The following is an 8,681-nucleotide window of genomic DNA, read 5'->3' as shown; positions in this document are numbered from 1 at the left end:
GATCATCACGTCGTGCGCTCGATCTAATCATTGATTGTCCTTATTTTATGTTTTGCCCGTGCAAGAGGCATGGTTTGAGTTATTATTATTATTATTATTATTATTATTATTATTATTTATGTAGAAGAGAAAAGGACATATCGATACGAGTTAAGAGTAACTCTCCATCACTGTAACATGATACTATATACAGTCAGAAAGTGCAATAACTAGGCACAAAACTGACAGAGTACTGAAACATTCGACGTCCTGACACCTAGCTTCAACACATCTCCGTAGCGCTAACCGACAGCCTTCCAACTTGGAAGGTTCAAGGTTCTTTCTGACTGTATATAGTATCATGTTACAGTGATGGAGAGTTACTCTTAACTCGTATCGATATGTCCTTTTCTCTTCTACATTTATTTATGGCTCAACATCCGAGTTTCAAATTATTATTTATTAAATTTTTAATAGGGCATTCCCACAGGCCTGAAGCGGGATTCACAGAAGCTTTTTTGCGATGCGACACACGATGCGACGCGATCTGCGATGGATGCGTGCGATGCGAACTCGCGAAATACCATTCACAGAAGAAGTCAGCGATGCGACAAAGTTTTGCTGATTTAGGTACGTCACCATGATATTCGCGCGGTTTGCCACAACTTGTAAAAATTTATAGGCAACTCTTGCACCTTTGTACAACTTTGCTGTAGAAAAGGTCAAAATCGTACCCCAAATCGCTTGTCGCATCGCATCGCATCGCAAAAGTTGAGCCAAGCTCAACTTCTGCGATGGCCTGCGATGGCCCTGTTGCGGCAGTTGCGTGGGGTGCGACATGGCTGCGATTTGGGGTTTTCCCGGTTTCGCGTCTGTCGCATCGCGTGTCGCATCGCAAAAAAGCTTCTGTGAATCCAGCTTAAGGCCTTCTTACGGGGTACCCTATATGTTCAAAAAAAAAAAAAATTCGCGCGGTACAACCATTTATGTCACCATATACGCGATACAAGGTGAAATGCGTACGGACTATGCAATATTTTGCCAAAAACCAAAATACATACCGTTTGTTACAACGATAAATCAGCCCCCATAACGTTTTTACGCTGCAGCTTCAACGCTATTTGGGTGATCAAGGGTGCGTTTGGTTGGTACGATCTAGAACAGGATCGAACAGCTGGTGCACATGGAGCAGCCTCATGCCAACCAAACGCTACTCCAGAAACAGAGCACATTTTTGTGGAAAAATGTGCCAAACTTGGTGCATTCTTCAAAATGTGTATGGATCACCATGGTCACTTTGTACGGTACGACGAGTCCAACCCAAAAGCGTATGCACGTGATCATTTGGGAACAAAATCGATGTTCCCGCCAGGTTTCACTGTGAAAAAGTGAAACTGCTCGGTCTGCTCCGGCCTCGAGGCCGGAGCAAGCAGAACATGTTCTGGCCGACCCAGAACAGGTGCAGTCCCAACCAAACGCGCTGTTCTGGTGAATCCTGTTCTAGTTCGTACCAACCAAACGCGCCCCAAGGTACGAGTACCGTAAAAAAGAGCGTTACCGTTGTTTGCTAAGGGTGTCTAGTATGACTACTATCAGTCCGTGCGCCAAATTCAAAAAAGTCGTCTAGAAGTTGCACTTTTATTTGCAACCGCGGGAAATTTGAGAAGTCTGGAGAAGAAAATTCTCAATGGGACTCAAAATTGACAAACAAGACGACGACCAGCGCTCGAGCATAGTACCTTTTCGTCATTCCTTCGTGCATGATACCCATTCTAATTGATAAACACTACCCTCATGTTTCGTTTCATGCGCAACGGACGAAGCGAAGTGTCTTTTTTCGTCCACAAAAGAAAGGTAAGGAAATTGTCGTCTTCGCGACACCCTTCGGATTATTTAGTGGGGCATTGTGGGCCAAGGGTATTTTTTCTTTTTCTTTACAACTGTCCCCAGGTACTGAGACGGCGCTGATATCCTAGAAGTTCTGTTGGTGCAAAATGCCAGGTTACTGACTTATGGCGAGGTTTGTCCACCCAAAAATATGGGAGATTTCTTCGATAACATACACACATAATACAGTGAATGGTATTGCAGTGGGCATCCAAAACGGTTGAACCAAACAAATATGGTATGATACCTAGAGGCTAGGCACACAAAAATCACTCAGGAATTGGACGCAAGTCCCGGGGCCTTGGTGTGTCATTACACCCGGACATTGAATGTTTGCCGGCGCACGGCTTTTGCTTCACCACTTCATACAAGTTTACGCACTCACTCAATTCGAAAGACTGGAACGAGACCAAACCGAATGTGACAACTAAGAGCGAGTTGTGCATTCGTTGGAACAACGTTCGGGCAGTGCGAGAAGGATATCAGCAGGGTCCAACAATGGCAGCAACAGCACCAGGTGATGATGGAGTACCAAGGAGGTTGTATCATGCACATTACAGTGAGCAACAAGAGAAACCGTACTGTGGTACGTGAGATCAGAGCCTGGGCAGGATGATCAACACTGTACACTGTGCTACAGCGCCTCAATTGTGCGAGAGAAAACAAACAGACCAGCAAGCACAGATCATGAACTGGTACACAACATTGACAAAGCACAAACCGCACAGCAAAGTTACACGGCATAGCCGAGCGTTTTGTTGCCAATGAATTGTTTGAGAAGGGAGCAGTATTCCTTGTAACATTGCATGGAGTATACGAGAACGCAGAGTCAGAACCAGGCGTAACAAGGCAAGACGGCTACTGTACAGGGGACAGGCTTGACGATCATTTGCATACTCGCAATTTTGGTACCAGGGAATTAGGCATCACGTCATACCGAAGTGGCTTCGACACGCTACATTGCATTCATAGCTGTACGGTGAACCTGTTACACGAGCTGTGAAACAGACAGCATGCCAATGACCTGCAAGCACCAACAAACGCAGCCGGTAAAACAAACGCTACATAGGTGCCCAACATTATAAACTTGTACATGCTGATGAGAAGCAAGAATGTGCTTGATGTTGGAAGTTATGCTCGCATATTCAAAAACATGCATGGAAAAACATCAATGACATTGTTCACGAATACAACAGATACATCATACAGGGAGAGTAAGTAATCCTTCCTCCGTTTTGTATACGCGCACGCGTGCGCGCGTGGTAGATAAATCCGTTCGGCATGACTTTCAATCAAGGTTGCGTTCACCGTAGGGATAGGTGAACTCGAAGCCAACACCTCTCACTTTCCCTCTACTGCCCCTTTGGGGCCGATGCGATCCTTGTGCCAAGTTGTGGTAGTGGCTCAACAGAACAGGACAGGTGTGTGTGTGTGTGTGTGTGCGCGCGTGCGCGCATGTGTGTGTGTGTGTGTGTGTGTGTGTGTGTGTGTGTGTGTGTGCGCGCGTGTGTGCGTGTGTGTATGTGTAAGTGTGGTTTCTGAACTTTTCTCACAATCGTATAAGTTTCATTTTTTCGTGAAAACCCAGCTACACTGTGACCGGTACAATCGCATGTCGTTTATCTGGCGGTCAGTCACATGGCATGTCGGGTATCCAACAGCATCGCACTGACAGCTTATAGACCTTATAATATTTAGTATTAATTTATAGTCCTACTTCAAGTAAATGTAGACAGTCAGCATCATGAAAGTTGCCATTACGTAGAGTTAAATACAAGCCAGTCTCTAGAGATGAGTACGACTGTCTCAGGGTAATACTAGTGATAAATACAGGTACTTCGAAGTACTGTCTTTTTGATCTGTTAACACAAGATGGCTTTGTAGCTTCAGTCGTCCAGAATATTCATTTTATTCCGAGGGTGCCGCATAATTGACACGCAACTGTACTTGTGCAAGTCTCCAAACGCTACGTAATTGGCCGACATTTACTTGTCCACGGTGATGAGAAGCATGGCTCCTAATTTTTAAATCATGAAAGGATTACATGCGCAGGTACATCCACACAATGTGCACTATCCTGAAGTCGTACGCAAATATTCAAAATCATTCACCAAACACAGAGAGGCGCACATACCGTTAAGTACAGCGAGAGCGCCCCACCTTGATTTTGCCGCGACAGATTTCACAGCCAGGGAAAGGAAAATCAGATGGCAGAGTGCAACGAAGTTCGTACGGTGTGAGCAACTTAGTGTACTAAGGTCACACTAAGCAGGTTTTTGTGTGGAGCTCGTGTCCGCTCGAAGGTACGGATTGTCTGCAGAACGTGCAATAATATGTGTACAAAGTTCGTGTCGTATAACCTACAGACAGGAGACCACCTCCACAATACGACCACGAAAGGACGAGATGGTGGGGCGCCGTCTGGCGGTACGTTACGGTACATGTTAATACAAAGGAAGCACATGCGCAGCAAGGAGATTAGTCATTACTTTACTTATGAGTTGATGGATAGAAGTTTCCTTTCAGCTGACCATTACCACTCCTGAAAGCAATAGTGAGTGCTGTTGTTCTGATTCACAGGTATATATTCGGCCCTTAGCGCAATGTGTTTTCGAAGCTAGGCACACGATTTGCATGAGGAAATCATGCAAAGATGTGGCATAAGGCCCTACAAACATGACCTAGGTAAAGGGATGCCATTATTTGCATTTGCAGTACTTTGGCATGGGATAATTTGTGGATGATTGTGTTGATCAATTTCACATAATTTCACGACAGGTCATAGTTTATTTAGTGGGGTGTTGTGGGCCAAGGATCTACGACCATCTCTTTTGCATTTCGAACAAGTAGACACTTTCAACAATTCATACAGAAAATGCCTTCAGTGCAAAACATACCGTTCGGACACACCAGGCAGTCCTTTCCAGCCTTGATTGTCAAGTGCAGACGTATCCACGATGACCTTCGAGTGAACTGCGGCTTGGAACACTTTGAATACGAACCACACACTCAAACTAACTAGACCACCGCATAGCTAGTGTATTCACGGAGCCAAAGAAGTCTCCTTCTGCCCCCACAGGGTCTTGGTTAGTTCTCTAGATGGGACGACAGCCATACCTAAATTCAATAAATTCTCCAATTCCAAAAGCCTCAAATGAAGGCGTCTTGGTGACTTCGTTTCCCGCGGTTGCAAATAAAATCAGCCCTTGAGTACCCCTTGGCGCACGGACTGCTATTACGGTATTCACTTCGTCTTGGGGGTTTGACATGGGCAAGTTAGTAGTTAGTGCGGGGCAGGTTCTGGCACACTTTTTGACCTTTGACCTTTGGGCCAAATAAGGCACACTGTGTCGGTCGTGCTTGGTCTGGCCCCGGGACTCCCCCAGGGTTTGACCTTTGACCTTTGGGTTAAATAAGGCACACTGTATCGGGCGCGTTTGGTCTGGCCCCGGGACTCCCCAGAGTTTGACCTTTGACCCCTGGCATGCCATAAATGTGCCATAAAGGTTCTTTTCCGTGGCGAACGTGCACTTGTGCACGTTCGGTGCATTCGCACCGGGGAGTAGTAAAATACGTACTATTCCCTGATTTGCACATCGTAGATGTGCATTGCATGCAGTGACATATTGCGCATGCGTGCATATGCACGCGGAGCGTGTGACCTTCAGTGGTCCTATGCGTGTGGAAAAGACGCAGTGCAACACAAGGTGTACTAGTACACGTGTCATTATACTACTCCCTGATTCGCACTTCGTAGATGTGCAGCAAACAAGTTCACGTTCCTTGCATTCGTTTTATTCGCACATCGTAGATGTGCACTGATTGACAAGTTGCCCATGCAGAGCATACCTAATCGGCTTTTCGATCGAGAATGTTCAAATTCGGCCATATTATGAGCTCCAAGATCAGAATTCGGCTCAACATAGTACTTGAAGTCACCGCTCCCATTACGTCATGTACATTTACATACACCCTGTTGAAGCACTGAAGCATCGGTTTTCGGGGAATTCAACATGCGAATTGTTGAAAATTCGGCGAAAAGATGGGTAATTTCTTCAAAACCACTGTTTTCGGCGAATTTTTCGCCCGGCCGATTAGGGAAATGCCTACTGTCCATGCAGGTCCATTAGATGCAAATTTCTATTTTGATCAGGATACAGTTAGAATCAACCGGCTACGCCCGGAGTATCATGCATTAAAACAATTATTGAAGGGGTGTCACAGTGAAGCAGTGTTGCTACGCACCACAAATCCCCTCTGCACTGCATCGAATCTATACTGGAGAATCCAGAGTGACCAGCAAAGAGTCACAACCCGCGGGTATCCAGTCACACCAAGGCATATCCACCATTCCCCACATATTAACTGTAACAAAACACAATACTGTTCACTATAATACACTTTTATTTAAATGGACTTGGATGAGTCTGTAGAAGAGAACACAATGCACGCACACGCACGCATGCGCGGACACACACACACACACACACACACACGCGCGCGCACACACATCTAGGTTATAGTGCTATACACGTATCTAGGATTTAGGAAGCACGAGAATATGTCGAAGCACCCACACATATCCCTTCATGCAGTGTACTTCAGTAGCCCAACACATTACGACCGCTATAGCACAGGACCATCACAAAACACATTACGACTGCTATAGCACAGGACCATCACAAAACACTACACACTGTTACTACACTGCATACACAGTTACTACACTACGCCTGTTACAAGTACTTACAAATAATTTTGAAAACAAATGGCACATCCCGAAGACGGCAGCTAGCTCCAGACCTTCATACATCATCATCATCTGTAAAACCAAGCATGAGCGCACACAAACACTATTAGTGTCACGAATACGGAAGCAGGGTAAGACAAGAGGATACGAAACAAGTAAGTATCGCTATAACGAGGGGGATAAGTATACATGTAGACAGAGCAGTGCTTACTTACAGGGTCCGGATACGCTCCATGGCGTCCCGGTAGTCGGACTGCAACAGCAGCCCGACCTGCCGGCCCTCCCAGTAACGGGTTCGATGGGCCGCACCCGCCAGGTGTGCGGCCACGGCCTGGCCTCCCACCAGCCTTTCTCCACTGTAAAAACGAAAGAAACCGCAGAAAGCACAGTGTCATAGAGCTCTTTTGTTGGGGGAGAGAGCTAGGAGCACTGCACACTTACCATTTGTCACAATATATTATAAGAAAGAGGCGGCGCTTGACGCACCGCCTCAGGTGCTGAAACAGGGGTATAACCCCTGTAAGTTCCACACCGCAGTGACATGTGAAAGCCATACTCACCATGCGCCGTAAGAAAGCCAATTACTTTCAGGCCGAGTTCATCAACAACAGACGGAACCCTAGACGTCAGTGGAGCGCTATGAACAGCCTACTTGGCAGAACGAAAGTCAGCCGTGAGCCTGGAGCTAGTATTGCAGACATTACATCTGTATTCTCAGAAATAGTTGGACCTTTGCCGCCAACAGAGACTTCTGACGCCCTGACGCTGGCATCCGTGCCTGATCAACCATCCAACATTCTACCTGGTCTGCCGTGTGGCCCCCAGTCAGACGGCACTCTAGTTTCTTTTACCCGAATCACAGCGGAGGACGTTAAGTTCCATCTCCGTGCTATGGACAGTCGCAAAGCAAGCGGTCCTGACGCCATCCCCCCGCTCGTTTACAAACTTGTGCCTGATCAAATTGCACCAATGCTTGCCTCTCTCTTGTCGTTATCCCTCGAAACTGGAGAATTCCCAACGCCCTACAAGCTAGCACATGTCCGTCCGATCCACAAACGTGGGGACGCTTCCGACCCTCGCAACTACAGACCCATCTCCCTCCTTCCTCTCATGTCCAAACTTCTCGAGAGGTGTGCGCTAGAGCAACTTACGCAATACATGGATAGCGCCAGTCACATGGAATCCCTCCCTGCAGTTCAGTTTGCGTACCGCAAAAACCACTCCTGCGACGATCTTCTCGCTCTGGTGGCAAATGATTGGAGTCAAAGTCTAGACCAGAACGAGTATGTAGCTGCAGCTTTCCTCGACATGTCCAAAGCCTTCGACACTGTCAACCACAGTTTGCTCCTCCAAGAACTGTTCGAGATTGGTGTGGGAGGGGTCGCACTGCGTTGGTTCGCATCATACCTTACTGACCGGCAGCAGAGAGTTGTCACCAAGTCTAGCAGAGGTGCCTGTTATTCTGCCTCCAGAGGTGTACCTCAAGGATCTATCCTTGGACCTGTCTTGTTCAATCTTGCTGTCCGCAAACTGCCAGAGTGTGTTGCTAGTACCAAGGTCCGTCAGTTTGCTGACGACGTTTCTGTCTACAAATCCGGAAGGGATCCACAGAAGCTCACTGCAGACTTGGCCAGAGACGTTCTGTCAATCCGCAACTTCCTCCGGGACCACGGCCTTAAACTCAACGCGGAAAAGACACAGTTCATCATATTCCGCCCAAAGTCCAAGGCGGTCCCAGCTAATCTCCAATTGTCAATTGACAGCACTAGCATTCCGCCTTCAGCCACCATCAAATACCTTGGCCTCCTGTTCGATGAGCATCTTACGTACCGAGATCACATCACGCTCCTGGAACGCAAGATAGGCGCTAAACTCGCTGTGTTCAGGAAAATCAAACACAATCTAACACCTGCTGCCAAACGAGTCTTCTACTGTTCCTTCATTCAAGCCCAACTTGAATACGGCTCTAATGCATTTGCGCACAGCCTCCAAGTCTCGCAAATGGACCGCATTACTCGCATCTCCAACCGTGCTGTTCGGATTGTCTTCGGCTACCCGAAGTACT

At 47.0% G+C, this 8,681-nt stretch overlaps 2 long non-coding RNA genes across 2 annotated transcripts; both read right to left on the bottom strand.

The window, feature by feature from the left end:
• Positions 1 to 2,593: 2,593 nt before the first annotated feature.
• LOC135821510 (uncharacterized) lies at positions 2,594 to 5,005 on the bottom strand. The gene is made up of 2 exons (XR_010554383.1): positions 4,764 to 5,005; positions 2,594 to 2,890 (listed from the first exon to the last, which is right to left on the bottom strand). It is a non-coding gene; the product is annotated as an uncharacterized LOC135821510 (long non-coding RNA).
• Positions 5,006 to 6,252: 1,247 nt separating this feature from the next.
• Positions 6,253 to 7,146, bottom strand: LOC135820580 (uncharacterized). The gene is made up of 4 exons (XR_010554120.1): positions 7,058 to 7,146; positions 6,832 to 6,972; positions 6,617 to 6,688; positions 6,253 to 6,293 (listed from the first exon to the last, which is right to left on the bottom strand). It is a non-coding gene; the product is annotated as an uncharacterized LOC135820580 (long non-coding RNA).
• Between the last annotated feature and the right edge of the window lie 1,535 nt (positions 7,147 to 8,681).

Source organism: Sycon ciliatum, chromosome 7, assembly GCF_964019385.1.
Source record: "Sycon ciliatum chromosome 7, ocSycCili1.1, whole genome shotgun sequence".
In the NCBI taxonomy this organism is placed as follows: Eukaryota; Metazoa; Porifera; class Calcarea; order Leucosolenida; family Sycettidae; genus Sycon; species Sycon ciliatum.
The sequence above is the reverse complement of the archived record's forward strand: the minus strand, read 5'-3'. Positions and strand labels throughout refer to the sequence as shown.